General features: G+C 40.4%; 1 pseudogene; it reads right to left on the bottom strand.

Moving 5' to 3' along the window:
• On the bottom strand, positions 1–922 carry LOC112447511 (ubiquitin-conjugating enzyme E2 G1-like; annotated as a pseudogene).
• Between the last annotated feature and the right edge of the window lie 14,746 nt (positions 923–15,668).

The raw sequence follows: 15,668 nt of genomic DNA, 5'->3' as shown, positions 1-15,668 counted from the left end.
TTCAAAATGCATAATTATCTGTAAGTTGGCACTTTTTAAGCTCTTGTCAACATTGATACTGGCATGTTTTATTGCAGCCCAGTTCTAGCTGTTATTTGCCAACTTGTTACAACAGAAGTCCAGCAATAGGTGGGTAGAGTGCAAGGAAAATAGTGCCATGTTTCTCAACTGGAGTCCCTGAAATAAGTGAAGTTACAGCTGTTGAATAAATGTCACTCAAAAGCAGTCTCTTGGCTTTTCCTTACACAGCAGGCACCTTTCCTTTTCTTTTAATTAATTCATTTTACTGTTTCAGGTCTTAGTTGTGGCATGCGGGATCTAGTTCCCTGACCAGGGATCAAACCCGGGCCTCCTGAAGTGAAAGCATGGAGTGTTAGCCCACTGGACCACCAGGAAAGTCCCCCAACATTCCATTTTAATTCACCATTTCTGTCTTCGTTCTTTCACAGCATCAGTATTAGCAGATGGGTCTCCATTAGGGTCTACCAGCACAGAAATGACACGAATCATGATGGTTTCCACAGTGGGAATAGGCAGCCAGCGTTCCTCAGGTTTTTCATAGCCATATTTATCTTTTTCAGGCTTGTGAAGAATAGCAATGCATGTTTCATCATTTTTATCAACATTTGGGCTCCAGATTTCTATAATGAATTTTATTTTAGGAAGAACAATAGTAAGGATTTCCCGAGATCATGGTCATCTATCAAACCTGCTGAAAAGCCTTCCACTGGATTTTTGTTGAGTTCTACCAACTGTCTTCACCAAGAGTCTGGGTTGGCACTGGGGCTTTGGAAGGACTGAGGACAGGCTCTGGGGCTGCCGGAGCTGGGTGTGCTGAGGAACCAGGGTCCCCACCACCAGCAGGTCCAAACTGAGGGAGGCTGGGCTGGGGCAGTGGTACAGGATTTTGCTTGCCCTCCATTCCTTCAACCGGCCTGGTGGGGCCCACCTGTGTCTCCCCTGCTACTGCCTAACTCAAGAGAATATTTTATTTTATTATTATTGTTTTTGGCCACACCACAGGGTTTGTGGGAGCTTAGTTTCCCTACCAGGATTGAACCCTGACCCATGGCAATGAAAGCGCCAAGTCCTAACCACGGGTGTGCTGTACTTAGTCGTTCAGTTGTGTCCGACTCTTTGAAACCCCATGGACTGTAGCCCGTCAGGCACCTCTGTCCGTGGGGATTCTCCAGGCCTGAATACTGGAGTGAATAGCCTTTCCTTTCTCCAGGGACTTTTCCCAACCCAGGTATCAAACCTAGGTCTCCCACATTGCAGGCAGATTCTTTACCATCTGAGCCACCAGGAAAGCCCAAGAATACTGGAGTGGGTAGCCTATCCCTTCTCCAGGGGACCTTCCTGACCCAGGAATCGAACTGGGGTCTCCTGCACTGCAGGAGGATTCTTTACCAGCTGATTAACCACTGGACTGCCAGAGAATTCCCAAGAGACTCGTTTTAGCTACAATGACAGAAACAGATGTGAAAGTGAAAGAACTGAAAAGGATAGTCCATGCAAATAGTTACCAGGACAGAGCAAGAGTGGCTAAACTAGTATCAAACAAAATAGATTTTAAGTTTAAAAAAGTACAAGAAACAAACATTATATTACTATATAATGTACGATATATTAATAAAAGGTTATATATTATATATTAATAAAAGGTTCAATTATATATTAATAAAAGTTTCAATATAGCAAGAAGATAAAATGATTATAAATATTTACATACCTAATAATTGATCATCAAAATTCTGAAGCAAAAATCGACAGAATTGGTGACTTTGTCAGTCTAGTGGTTAAGACTTCCAATGCAGGGGGCGAAGTTTCAATCCCTGGTTGGGAAACCAGATTCCACATTCTGCTTGGCCAAAAAATAAAAAATTTTTTTAAAAAATGGACAGAATTGAAAGGAAAACTAGACTGTTCTACAATTATAGCTGGAGTATTTAATACCTAACTCTCAATGGTTGGTGGTTTAGTTACTAAGTCATGTTTGACCCTTGTGACCCCATGGACGACAGCCCACCAGGTTCCTCTGTCCATGGGATTTTCCAGGCAAGAATACTGGAGTGGTTTGCCATTTCCTTCTCCAGGGGATTTTCCCTACCCAGGGGTTGAACCTGGGTCTCCTGCATTGCAGGCATATTCTTTACCAACTGAGCTACCAGGGGAGCTGCCAATTCTCAATAATGGATAGAAAAAAAAAACCAGAAGACAAGTAAGGAAACAGAGGACTTGAACAACCCAATGAGCAAACCAGATTTAATAGACATACCAAAAAAAAAAATAGACATACAAAACACTCTAGCTAACAATAACAGAATACACATTCTTCTCAAGTGCACATGGAACATTTCTCAGAATAGAGAAAACATTAGGCATATATTGAGATTAAAGTGTCATAATAGATTTTAAAAACTAGACAGCATACAAAGTATGTTCTTTGACAAGAGTGGGATGAAGTTAAAAATCATTATCAGAAGGAAAACTGGAAAAAATCACAAGTTTGTGGAAATTAAACAATAGATTTGTGTGTGATTAGAGCTATTCATTTATTTAATGATGTGAGCACCTATTTTGTGCCAAGTCCTATGTTTGGTATTAGATATATGTTGGTGACTCAAAAATAGACATGTTCTCTGGCCATATGGTACTTACTGTCTAGTAAAGGGGATGGTATGATTTTAATTATAAACTTTTTTCTTTTTTTAAACAACAAATCAAGAAGAAATCACAAGGTATTTCTAAGAATACACTTAGAGATGACTGACAACAAAAACACAACGTACCAAAACTTATTGGACACAGAGAAAGCAGTGCTAAGGGGCACATTTATAGCTATAAATGCTTATGTTAATAAATAAGACCTCAAATCAACAACCTCATTTTACAACTTAAAGAACTAGTAAAAGAAGAACAAACTAAACCCCAAACTAGCAGAATGAAGAAAAGTATAGATTGGAGCAGAGATAAATAAAATAAGGAACAGAAAATTGACAAATCTTTAACTAGATGGGTTAAAAAAATACTCACAAGACTAATATCAGAAATGAAAGTGAGGACAATTCTAGAGACATAAAAATTATTACGATGGCATCACCGACTCGATGGACATGAGTTTGGGTGAACTCCGGGAGTTGGTGATGGACAGGGAGGCCTGGCATGCTGCAATTCATGGGGTTGCAAAGAGTCGGACACGACTGAGTGACTGAACTGAACTATAAGTAAGAGCTTCCCAGGTGACATTAGTGATAACGAACCCACTTGCCAATGCAGGATCCATAAGAGGTGCAGGTTCAATCCCTGGGTTGGGAAGATCCCTTGGAGGAGAGCATGGCAATCTACCCCAGTCTTCTTGCCTGGAGAATCCCCATGGACAGAGGAACCTGGAGGGCTATAGTCCATAGGGTCGCAAAGAGTCAGACATGACAGAAGCGACTTAGCACACACGCACTCTAAGTAACTGCATGCCAACAAATTGGATAATCTAGTTGAAACAGACAAATTCCTAGAAACTCAAAACCTACCAAGACTAAACTACAAAGAAACATAAGAAAGGAGAGTGAATCAGTAATCTAAAAGTCTCCCAACAGGAAAAAAAAGCCATCAGCTGATAGCTTCACTGGTGAATTCTACCGAACGTTTAAAGAAGAACCAACACTAAACTGTTCAAAAAAATTAAAGTGGGAACATTTTCTAATTCATTTCTAATTCTTTCATTCAGGGTAAATCAGCATTACTCTGATACTAAAGCCAGGCAAAAACACTACAAGAAAAGAAACAACAGACCAATATTCCTTATGAAAATTGATGCAAAAATCTTCAACAAAATACTAGCAGACCAAATTCAGCAGCATATTAAAAGGATTTTACACCATAATCAAGTGAGATTTATCCCTGGAATGCAAAGATGGTTAAACATACAAAAATTCATCAGTGTAATGCACCATATTAAGAGAAAAAAGAAAAGCACATTATCACCTCAATTGATGAAGAAAAAGCATTTGACAAAATTTAATACCCATTCATGATAAAAGCAAACAAGAAACTAGGCATAGAAAGAAACTACCTCAATATAAGAAAAGCCACATGTGAAAATCCACAATGAACATCATACTCATGGTGACAAACTGAAAATTTTTCTTCTAAGGTTAGGAACAATACAAAGATGTCCACTTTTGCTACTTCTTATTCACATAGTGCTAGAAGACTTAGACAAAACAATTACACAAGAAAAAATAAAAGTAATCTAAATTGAGAATGAAAAAGTAAAATTATCTTTGTTCACAGATAATATGGTCTGTGTAGAAATCCTAAAGATTTCAAACACACACACACACACACAAACCCATTAGACATAATGAACAAATTCGGCAAAACAGCAGGATACAAAGTCAACACAAAATACCAGTTGCATTTCTTTTCCCATAGGCAAGCTGAAATTTTTAAATACCATTTACAACAGTACAAAAAAATTTAGGAATTAACTTATTCAAAGAGTTGAAAAACTTATACAATGAAAACTACAAAAAATTTCTAGAAGAAATTGTAGAAGACATAAATAAATAGAAAGACACCCTATGTGTCTTTGGATTGGAAAAATTAATAATTTATGATGTCAGTACTACCCAAAGCAAACTACAGATTAACACAATCTCTATCAAAATCCCAGTGACTTTTTTTTGCACCCATCCTAAAAATTCACATAGAATATCAAGGAACACAAAATAGGCAAAACAATCTTGAAAAAGAAGAATCAAGTTCTTGATTTCAAAACTTACTACATTAATCAAAACAGTGTGGTACTGGCACAAATTACAGACAGATAGGTTAATGGAACAGACTAGAGAGTGCAGAAATAAGCCCTCACATAAGTGGTCAAGTTATTTTCAACAAGGGTGCCAAGACCATTCAATAGGGAAAAGACAGTCTTTTCAAAACATGGTGGGGAAATTCAGTATTTACATGCAAAAGAATGAAGTTTCATTATTACCACCATATACAAAACAAACTCAAAATGGACTCAAGACTTATATATAAGGCCTAAAACTATAAAAACCCTTAGAAGAAAACATACGGCCAAAGCTTCATGACATTGGATTTGGCAGTTGTTTTTTGAATATGATACCAAAGGCACAAGAAACAAAAGACAAAATAGACGACCTGGACTTTATGAAAAAAATTTTTAACGTGGATCAAAAGACAGTATCAACAAAGTAAAAAGGCAACCCACAGAATGGGAGAAAACATTTGCAAAATCATACATTAGATAAAGGATTAATATCTAGAATATACAGAGAACTCCTAAAACTCAACAACAAACAAAAAAACAAACTCAATTCAAAAATAGGTAAAGGACTTGAATAGACATTTCTCCAAAAAGATATACAAATAGTCAATGAGCATATGAAAAGATTCTCAACATAATTAGCTACTAGGGAAATGCAAATCAAAACTACAATGAGATAGTAACTCCATCCCCCAAAATAAAAAATAAGTGTTGGCAAGAATGTAGAGAAATTGGAACCCTTGGGCACTGTTGATGGGAATACAAAAACAAATATTTAAAATAAAATTACCATATGATCCAGCAACTCCACTTCTAGGTATATACGCAAAAGAATTGCAAGGAGCTTACATTGAGTCCCATCTGAGAAATGCTGTTTCAACTCCACTGTGGTTTTAATTTGCATTTTCCTAATGGCTGATGTTGAACATCTTTCCATGCAATTATTTGTATCTCTAAATCTTCTTTAATTAGATGTCTCTTCATGTCTTTGCCAACTTTCTATTTGAATTTTTACTTTTGAGTGATGGAAGTTCTTTACATATATCCTATATAATAGACTTTTGTCAAATACATGGCTTGCAAATATTTTCTGTCACTTTGTAGCTTATCTTTTCATTCTGTTAACAATAATAAAATGAAATTAAATTTAATTAATTAAATTCTGTTAATTAATTAGTTGAATTCTGTTAACATTTTTCTCTTTTCTTTCTTTTTTATATTTTTAGTTTTTGTCTAAGGATGGCAAATTTCTGTAGCATCACTTGGTGAAAAGGCTATCTTGAAGAGAATAAAAGTCAAGCCATATATTGGGAGAAAATGTTTACAAAAGACATCTGAGAAAGGGCTGCTACCCAAAATATACACAGAACTCTTGAAATTCAACAATAAGAAAATGAGCCATCCAAATTAAAAATGGGCAAAAGACCTGGACAGACATTTTGACAAAGAAGACATCGGCAAATAAGCACATGAAAACAATCATTGTTATAAGTCATTAAGTAATTTCAAATTAAAACACCAGTGAAATAAATCAGATAGCACCATACACCTCTGAAAGTGAAAGTCACTCAGTTGCGTCTGACTCTTTGTGACCCCATGGACTATATACTCTATGGAATTCTCCAGGCCAGAATAGTGGAGTGGGTAGACTTTTCCTTCTCGAGGGGAATCCTCCCAACCCAGGGATCAAACCCAGGTCTCCTTCATTGCAAGTGGATTCTTTACCAACTGAGCTAAAGGGAGATCTTACATACACCTCTCAGAGCAGCCAAAATCTAGAAGACGACAGCATCACACACAGATGAGGATGTTGTACAGCGTGAACTCTCAGTCATTGCTGATGGGAATGCAAAGTGATACAGCCACTTTGGAACTCAGTTTGGCAGTGTCTTACAAAACTAAAATACTCTTACCATATGATCCAGCAGTGATGTACCTTGGTATTTACTCAAAGGAGTTGAAACTTAAGTCCACACAAAACATGCACACTGACATTTATAGTGGTTTTATTCATAAGTGCCCAAACCCGGAAGCAACCAAGATGTCCTTTAGTAGAAAATGGATGAAATGTGGTACATGCAGCCAATAGAGTATTACTTAGCACTAAGAGAACATGAGCTATCAAGCCATGAAAAGACATGAAGGACCAAAAGTGTATATTACTAAGTGAAAGAAGGCAAACTGAAAAGGCCACATACTGTATGATGCTAGAAGTGAAGTGAAGTCACTCAGTTCAGTTCAGTTCAGTTCAGTTGCTCAGTCGTGTCCGACTCTTTGCGACCCCATGAATTGCAGCACACCAGTCCTCCCTGTCCATCACCAACTCCCAGAGTTCACTCAGACTCACGTCCATTGAGTCAGTGATGCCATCCAGCCATCTCATCCTCTGTCGTCCCCTTCTCCTCCTGCCCCCAATCCCTCCCAGCATCAGAGTCTTTTCCAATAAGTCAACTCTTCTCATGAGGTGGCCAAAGTACTGGAGTTTCAGCTTTAGCATCATTCCTTCCAAAGAAATCCCAGGCCTGATATCCTTCAGAATGGACTGGTTGGATCTCCTTGCAGTCCAAGGGACTCTCAAGAGTCTTCTCCAACACCATAGTTCAAAAGCATCAATTCTTTGGCGCTCAGCTTTCTTCACAGTCCAACTCTCACATCCATACACGACCACAGGAAAAACCATAGCCTTGACTAGATGGACCTTTGTTGGCAAAGTAATATCTCTGCTTTTGAATATGCTATCTAGGTTGGTCATAACTTTTCTTCCAAGGAGTAAGCGTCTTTAAATTTCATGGCAGTCACCATCTGCAGTGATTTTGGAGCCCAGAAAAATAAAGTCTGACACTGTTTCCACTGTTTCCCCATCTGTTTCCCATGAAGTGATGGGACCAGATGTCATGATCTTCGTTTTCTAACTGTTGAGTTTTAAGCCAACTTTTTCAATCTCCTCTTTCAACTTCATCAAGAGGCTTTTTAGTTCCTCTTCACTTTCTGCCATAAGGGTGGTGTCATCTGCTTATCTGAGGTTATTGATATTTCTCCCCGCAATCTTGATTCCAGCTTGTGCTTCTTCCAGCCCAGCATTTCTCATGATGTACTCTGCATAGAAGTTAAATAAGCAAGGTGACAATATACAGCCTTGACGTACTCCTTTTCCTATTTGGAACCAGTCTGTTGTTCCATGTCCAGTTCTAACTGTTGCTTCCTGACCTGCATACAAATTTCTCAAGAGGCAGGTCAGGTGGTCTGGTATTCCCATCTTTGCAACCCTGTGGACTGTAGCCTACCAGGCTCCTCTGCCCATGGGATTTTCCAAGCAAGAGTACTGGAGTGGGGTGCCATTTCCTTCTCCCAGGGATCTTCCCAACCCAGGGATAGAACCCAGGTCTCCCGCATTGTAGGCAGACGCTTTACTGTCTGAGCCACTAGGGAAATGATGCTAACCATTTGCCATTCTGGTGAGAGAGTCAATTCCTAGGAAGGTTAATCATAAGTCTGGTGTCCCTGAGGAGAGAGAGGTCTGGGGCTCTCAAGGGGGAGATAGGGGTCTGGAGTTCTCAAGAAGGAGGAAAGGACAAACTTTTTTCCTACATTCCTTAGTCTTATTAAGGATTATGTAACAACAATGTATCTTGCTCGAGGATATGTTTCTCCTTAAGAAGAACCTTCAGAGTAATCCTGTTGTCTTAAGATGTATGTTGTGGGAGTGGGTCTGATAAAAGCATCTAGGGCCTTGCTAAGACTAGCAAGGTGGCACTCTCATCCCCCTTCTGATGTCTATGTCAGAAGCTTTCTCTGTCCCTTTTCATACTTTAATAAAACTCTGTTACACAAAAGCTCTTGAGTGATCAAGCCTGGTCCCTGGTCCTGAAGTTAAATCTTCGGAGATCACGAATCTGACATCGTTCACCATAAACTATCACTGGAAAAGGGAAAACTGGAGACAATAAAAAGATCAGTGGTTGTGGACTTCCCTGGTGGTCCAGTGGCTAAGACTCTGTGCCCCTAACTCAGGGGATCTGGGTTCAATCCCTGGTCAGGAAGCTAGATCCCACATGCTGCAACTAAGAACCATCACAGCCAAATAAATAAATATTTTTTAAAAAAAGAAAGAAAAAAGATCAATGGTTGCTAGGAGTGAGGTGAGGGGTGGAGGAGGGATAAATAGGCAGAAGACAGAGAATTCTTAGGGCATTGAGTCTATTCTGTGTGATACTATAATGATGGATACATGTCATCATACATTTGTTCAAAAATCATAGAATGCATAATCCCAATAGTAACACCTAATGTAAACTATAGACTGTGAGTGGTAATGGTGTGTCGATGTACTTTAGTTGATTATAACAAACACACTACTTTTGTGCAGGATGTTAACAGTGGGGAGGCTGTGCATGCTCTGGGCAAGGAACTTTCTGTGCTTTTGGTTCAATTTTGCTGTGAACCTAAAACTGCATTAAAAAATAAAGTCCTTAAAAAAATGATACCTTTCTTCTATCGAACTGCTTTGTATCTGTGTAAAAAATCAGAATGGCTTCTGTTGGTCTATTTCCGGGTTCTCTGTTCTGTCCCATTGAGCTATTTGTCTATCTTTCTACCAATACCACATAGCCTTTATTACTATCATCTTGATTGTTGTTTTTCTTTAGCTGATAAGTCGCGTCCTACTCTTTACAACCCCATGGACTGCAGCCTGCTGGGCTCCTCTGTCCATGGTATTTCCCAGGCAAGAATACTGGAGTGGGTTGCCATTTCCTTCTTCAGGAGATATTAATAGGTAAACGTGTTAACCTGAATATTAATTTGGAAAGAACACGTTAATTAATATTAACATGTTAAACCTGAATATTAATTTAGAAAGAATTGCCATCTTTACTATGCCGAGTGTTCCGGTACAAAAATATAGTATGTTTCTACATTTATTTGGGTCTTCTTTGATTTCTATCATCAGGATTTTGTAACTTTTGGCAAACAGATCCTGTACATGGTTTGTTTAGATCTTATCTGAGCAATTTCCTTTGGCATGATTGTAAATGGTATTACATTTTAAATTTTGGCTTCTTTATGTTTATTAATACATAGCAATGTGCTTGATTTCTTTGTGTTGCTCTTATATTTTGCAAATTGCTAAACTCATTTGTTAGTTCTAGGACTTTTTTGTAGATTCCTTGAGATTTTCCATCTGTACAATCAAGTCATCTACAAATAGGGATAGTTTTATTTCTTCCTTTCCAATCTGCATGCTTTTCATTTCTTCTTTCAGCCTTATCGCAGCTGTTACTGCTTCTGATGTGCTGCTGAATAAGGTGGTGAGAATAGATATTTTGCCTTGTTTCTGATTCTAGAAGGAAATCTTTCAATCTTTTACCATGGTTAAATTTAAAATTTCAGTTTTGCTAATGCACTGTTACAGGAAGTTTCTTGAGAGTTGAGGAAAGAGATATCTCTACATCTCACACACGTGTTATATTTCCCAAGCTATTCTGTCACCCGGCTCTGTGTTTTTAGTCTGACACACTCTATGGTATGTTCCATTGGTTTCCTCTGAGTTCTTTAAGTCAGAGTCTTCACATTAAGAATTGGACTATCAAGAAGTAGACAACTCTTGGCACATTCTGTTTCTGTAGTGGTGTAGAAAAAGAAAACAGTTTCTATCCAGACATTTATCAGTCTTGCTGGAAATCTTCCCCACTGAGCATTGACATAGTCAAAGCAGAAGATAGGCTTCATGTCCCAAACAGGTTTCCTAAATCCAGGGCTACAGCTTGGAGAACACTCAGAGATGGGAATCTGAACAGTAACAAGGAAAACGTTCATGAGGGATTAAATAATACAGGGAAAGTAAAGGCAGCAGTAGGAGAATATGAATGTTCAATTATGTATATCCAAGGACTTCCCTGCTAGTCCAGTGGTTAAGACTCCATGCTCCCATGCATGCATGCACGATAAGTCAGTTCAGTTGTATTTGACTCTGTGCACCTCTATGGACTGTAGCCTGCCACGCTCCTCTGTCCAAGGGATTCTCCAGGCAAAAATACTAGAGTGGGTTGTCATGCCCTCCTCCAGGGGATCTTACCAATGCAGAGTTCAATCCCTGGGCAGGGAAATAGATCCCACTTGCCACAACTAAGTGTTCACAAGCTAAGACTAAAGATCCCGTATGCTGCAACAAAGATAAAAATCCTGCATGCTGCAACTAAGACCCAGTTCCACCACATACATTTAAAAAAAAAAAAAAAAAGGTATATCCAATGTGTGTGTGTGAGAGAGAGAAAGAGAGATCTGGGACACAAGTATGGAGTTTATTCTTGACATACATTCAAGGGAACAGGGAAACTAGAGATCAAATAACATCAATCAGTGTTAATGGTAACTGAAGAACTTACTTCACTTTAATTCCATCCAACTATTCTTAAGACAGAAACTCCCCCAGGAGGAGGTGTTTGCTTCTCAGGAAATACCAGTGCCACCTTTCCCACACTCAGGGAGCAGTCCTGGGGTTCCCTTTCTCCTCTCCAGTGGTGGCAGTGCCTATTCAACCAACAAGTATCTACACACTTGGGACTGTAGGATGGAGTGATTGACACAAGCCCCTGAGAGGCAGAGAGTTCTGCAACATGGACCAGCAAGCAGCACAGTGGCTGAGCCCTCATCTGGATCAGCCCAAGGGCAGGAAAATCTGAGCACCAGAGAAGGAAGCAAGGTACAAGCTCATATAATCAACTAATGAGAGCTAGTCCAGAATCCTGAATCCTAGTTTTAAGGATGGGGATGGAGAAGGATGGAAACCAGAACCCACGTTAGGTCATTTGAACTTGTTATTCACAGCTAGAAACATGATTGGGGCTTACCAGATTGGGTATAACTGGGACTTACCAGGTTTGGTATAACAGTATTCTGGCAGTGGCAGCAGCAGAAACCCAATTGTCTTACTTTCCTCTTAACCTCAGCCCCAATCTGCTCCACTCCAGTCCAAGAGAAGACAGGACTGTGACCCACCTTTCTACTCTTGCCTTTCCACTCTGTCCTCCATCTCCTGGTTTGTAAAGCCTTCAGTGTAGCTGGAATGAGAATGCTGCCATGACCTTTTGGAGACCCAATGGTGAAGACTCTTGTTGAGAGTGTATTAACTTTATTTTCTTATTTTCTGTGGTCCTGGTGCTCTGGCATCTAGCCCCTCATTGCCCTTCCCAGAGTGAGCCAGTTCTTAGAAATAGCAAAGAACTCCACTCAGAGGGTATCTTTCAGATGCAAAAGAACCAATCCAAAGCCCATATCACCACCACCACCACCCACCCTCAACCACCATCTTTATTGAACTCTCATGTGCCAAATTAGTATTTCTCCTGCCCTAATCACCCCATGATCAGATGCCAGACAACCAATGAAAGCCAAAACACCACAGACACTGCTGAAATTATTCAAACTAACCAATCACCCACTCCTTCCCATGGAAACCACAATAAAAGCTTTTACCCATGATTTCCCCTCACTCCTGCCTCCTGCCCAACCCTGGTGGCCCTGCATGATGTGGTGTAACCAGTCCTCTTGAGAATTGTGAGTAATAAACCATCTTTTCTTTCTTTCTGTCATCCTTCTTCTCTTTTCTTTTCGTTTTTTTTTTTTTTTTTTTTTTGGCCACACCAAGCTTTATGAGGGATCTTAGTTCCCCAATCAGGAATTGAACCCTCATCCCCTACAGAGGAAGCACGGAGTCTTAACCACTGGACTTCCAGGGAAGTCCCCAAACTATCTTTTCAATAGCAGTCATCTCCTACCTTTAGGCCTCACCATGCCTAAATCATAGTAAAACCTACATTTTAAAAACAGAAGAGAGAGGTGGGAAGTGCTATGGGAGAGAGAGGAGAAAATAGAGGAGAGGAAAGGGGGAGAAATTGGAAGAAGGAAGTGTCACTGTCTGCTTTTGCCATCCTCCTCCTCTCTCCTCCCTCCACCTTTCCCCTGGGCTCTATCTCATTATAGACAATGAATGACCTTTGAACCTAAAGAATAGGGGTTCCCATTTGTATGAAAGACTGGAGAGGAAGTCTTCAGTCAAGGGCAGGAGTGGTTACCAGTTAGAGAACTTGACAGAAAGGGTTATAAGCAGTAGACGATGTCTGAGAAAGCTGCATCCCATGTCCAGGTTCATTTATACAGCCTCAGGCATGAGGGGAGAGGATTTGCCCTTGCTTAAAACAGAGCCCAGAGAGAAGTCCTGGTACCTCAGCCAAGTCTGTGCATTTTTTTAATCATGCAGAAAAGATGTTTGGAAGATGGTGGAGAACTTTGAGGATGCTGCAAACATTTAACTTTGGGAAAGCATAATGACATTTTGGCTGGAGTAGAGCAGGAACTTATGTGTGTTACTTAAGTATAGTTTTTGGCCACACTATCCCTAGTTGTCCTCTGAGTCCTGGAATCAATGGCTTCCTGATTCTCAGGGACTGAGACACAGACCAGCCACTCCCTTTGATTTGCCCTCATTATGGGAACCCCTGCAGTGCAGGAAGGAGGACCAAGCCAGACACATCCCTGTGAGATGGACTGCCTTGAAGGAAAGATGGACTAGAAAGGAAGACAGTGAGAAAACTCACCAGGAGTAGAAGAATTCTGTCAGAGGGATCAATGTCAGCCTGGGAGCAGGGGGTATCTGAATCAAGAAGTGTAGTTGATTCCAGATCCAGAGTGATACTGTTCTTGATGTCCCTGGATTCAGCACATACACACCCTTCAGTGCCTAGGTGTTCTGGGACAGAAAGCACAGGGAAAGAAAATGCATAGGAAATTCCTTTGTGGAGACGGTCACAAAGACTGTTTTCCTACAGGCCAGGGAGGAAGAAGAATGTAGAGGCCAATGGACCATAAGAAGGGACAGTGGCACTGTGGTATCCTGGGGATGAAGTGGAGGTCACCAGCAAACCAACAGAATCCACCCAGCACCAGAGCAGAATTGCTCATGGAAGCTCCAATTTTAGATGCAGGACATTGTGACCCTGATAAGCCTCCACCCACACCATCCTCAGCTTGAGATGCTTAACGGGAATAATGAGGAGGGGACATCACAAGAAAGGCCAGGCATCAGATATGGAGATTTTGGCTTTTCCAGTGCTTATGACTCACCATTGCTCTTCTTCCTTCTTTCTCTCCCACCTCCTCCATCCTTTCTTTCTTCTTCCCCCTTCATCCTTTCCCTTCTCTCTTTATCTCTCCAATTTCTCTTTTTCCTCTTTCTATTCCCCTTCCTTTCTCTCCATACTTTTATTCTTTCTTTCCTTCATCTCTCTTCCCTTTCTCTAACCAAACATCCATCACACAATCATGCTGTTCCTGGATTTTCACTAGGCTTTGGTAAGCACAGAGATAAATTTGTGGCAGAAACCTGTCTTTATCCCTTATAGCCATCAGCCCCAAGGGGCTTGAGTGTGAATGGACAACTGTAATTCAATGGTTAATACAAGGCCCCAAGGAACCCAGGATTAGAAACACCTAAGAAAGTGTCGCTGCACTTGAGACTTGAAAGGGTGAACAGGAATTAGGCAAGTGGAAAAGAAGGCAGCAATGGGGGTTTGGGACATCCCTTAAAAAGGGCACAGCATGTAGTAGAGGCCTGCAGAGACTAGATCTTGGGGGAACCCCAAATAGGGCAAGTAGATGTAGTTCCCCCAATATCTCCTTTGAATCTCACAAATGACACCCAGGTTCAGTGGTCTTGGCAGTGTGGAATGAGATCAAGTCATTGTGGGAGACTCTCCCATTGTCAAGTGGGAGAATCCCTCACTGCTCTCATATTCTCAATCCTGTCATCGTTTAAAAACAGATTTTATCATCAAAACAATACTTTTGCCACTTGGAAATCACCTCACCATTTCCAACATCTGAATTCTTGACTTCGAAATCTTTGCTGGTGTGCTGTCTCCTTACATGCATGTCTCTGCTGCTGCTGCGGCTAAGTCACTTCAGTCGTGTCCGACTATGTGAGACCCCATAGACAGCAGCCCACCAGGCTCCCCTGTCCCTGGGATTCTCCAGGCAAGAACACTGGAGTGGGTTGTCATTTCCTTCTCCAATGCATGAAAGTGAAAAGTGAAAGTGAAGTCGCTCAGTCGTGCAGCCCCTAATAATTTTACACTTTTGTCCCTTTAGAAGATTTCTGTGGGCAGTCTGACCACTGGCTATGAAACAATACTACTCACTGTGGACTAGTGTTGGTCCATTAGCATTAGTTATAGATCTTCAAAGAGATAAAGTACAGAAATTGAGTGTTTAGAAACTTTTGTAAAAATTTAACATTGATGTGATATCCAAGCACATAATGTTTCATTTTTTAAAATTTTGTTTTACAAAAGCATTGGTTCATGAGGGATTGGAAATTTTATATTAACAACAAAAACCAAAACCAAACCAGTCCTTTAATGCAGACAGTGGTATGGGCAATCACGATTCAGGACCATGGACAGCAGCTCACTCAGTCTCCCAAACCCTAAGTCATAATCATCCCCGCTCCCAGCTCCTGGTGAATGCCCTTTGTGAACAACTAGTTTCCAAATCCAACTAATGCTTTTCAGTTGTTGTTTTAATTGACCTTTCTAAAGTGTTTGCCTTTGTTAACACTTGCATCTGCCATTTTTGTTAAAGACCATTCCCAATGAAGGAACAAAAACTTTCCCCTGGAATTATCAACAGGCCACATTGCGAAAGCGAGGGGACAATTTGTGGTAACTCACAATAAATTGTGGAAAATTCTGAAAGAGATGGGAATACCAGACCACCTGACCTGCCTCTTGAGAAATTTGTATGCAGGTCAGGAAGCAACAGTTAGAACTGGACAGGGAACAACAGACTGCTTCCAAATAGGAAAAGGAGTACGTCAAGGCTG

The sequence above is a fragment of the Bos taurus genome, chromosome 7 (genome assembly GCF_002263795.3).
Source record: "Bos taurus isolate L1 Dominette 01449 registration number 42190680 breed Hereford chromosome 7, ARS-UCD2.0, whole genome shotgun sequence".
Classification (NCBI taxonomy): Eukaryota; Metazoa; Chordata; class Mammalia; order Artiodactyla; family Bovidae; genus Bos; species Bos taurus.
This window is presented reverse-complemented; position numbering and strand designations above follow the sequence as displayed.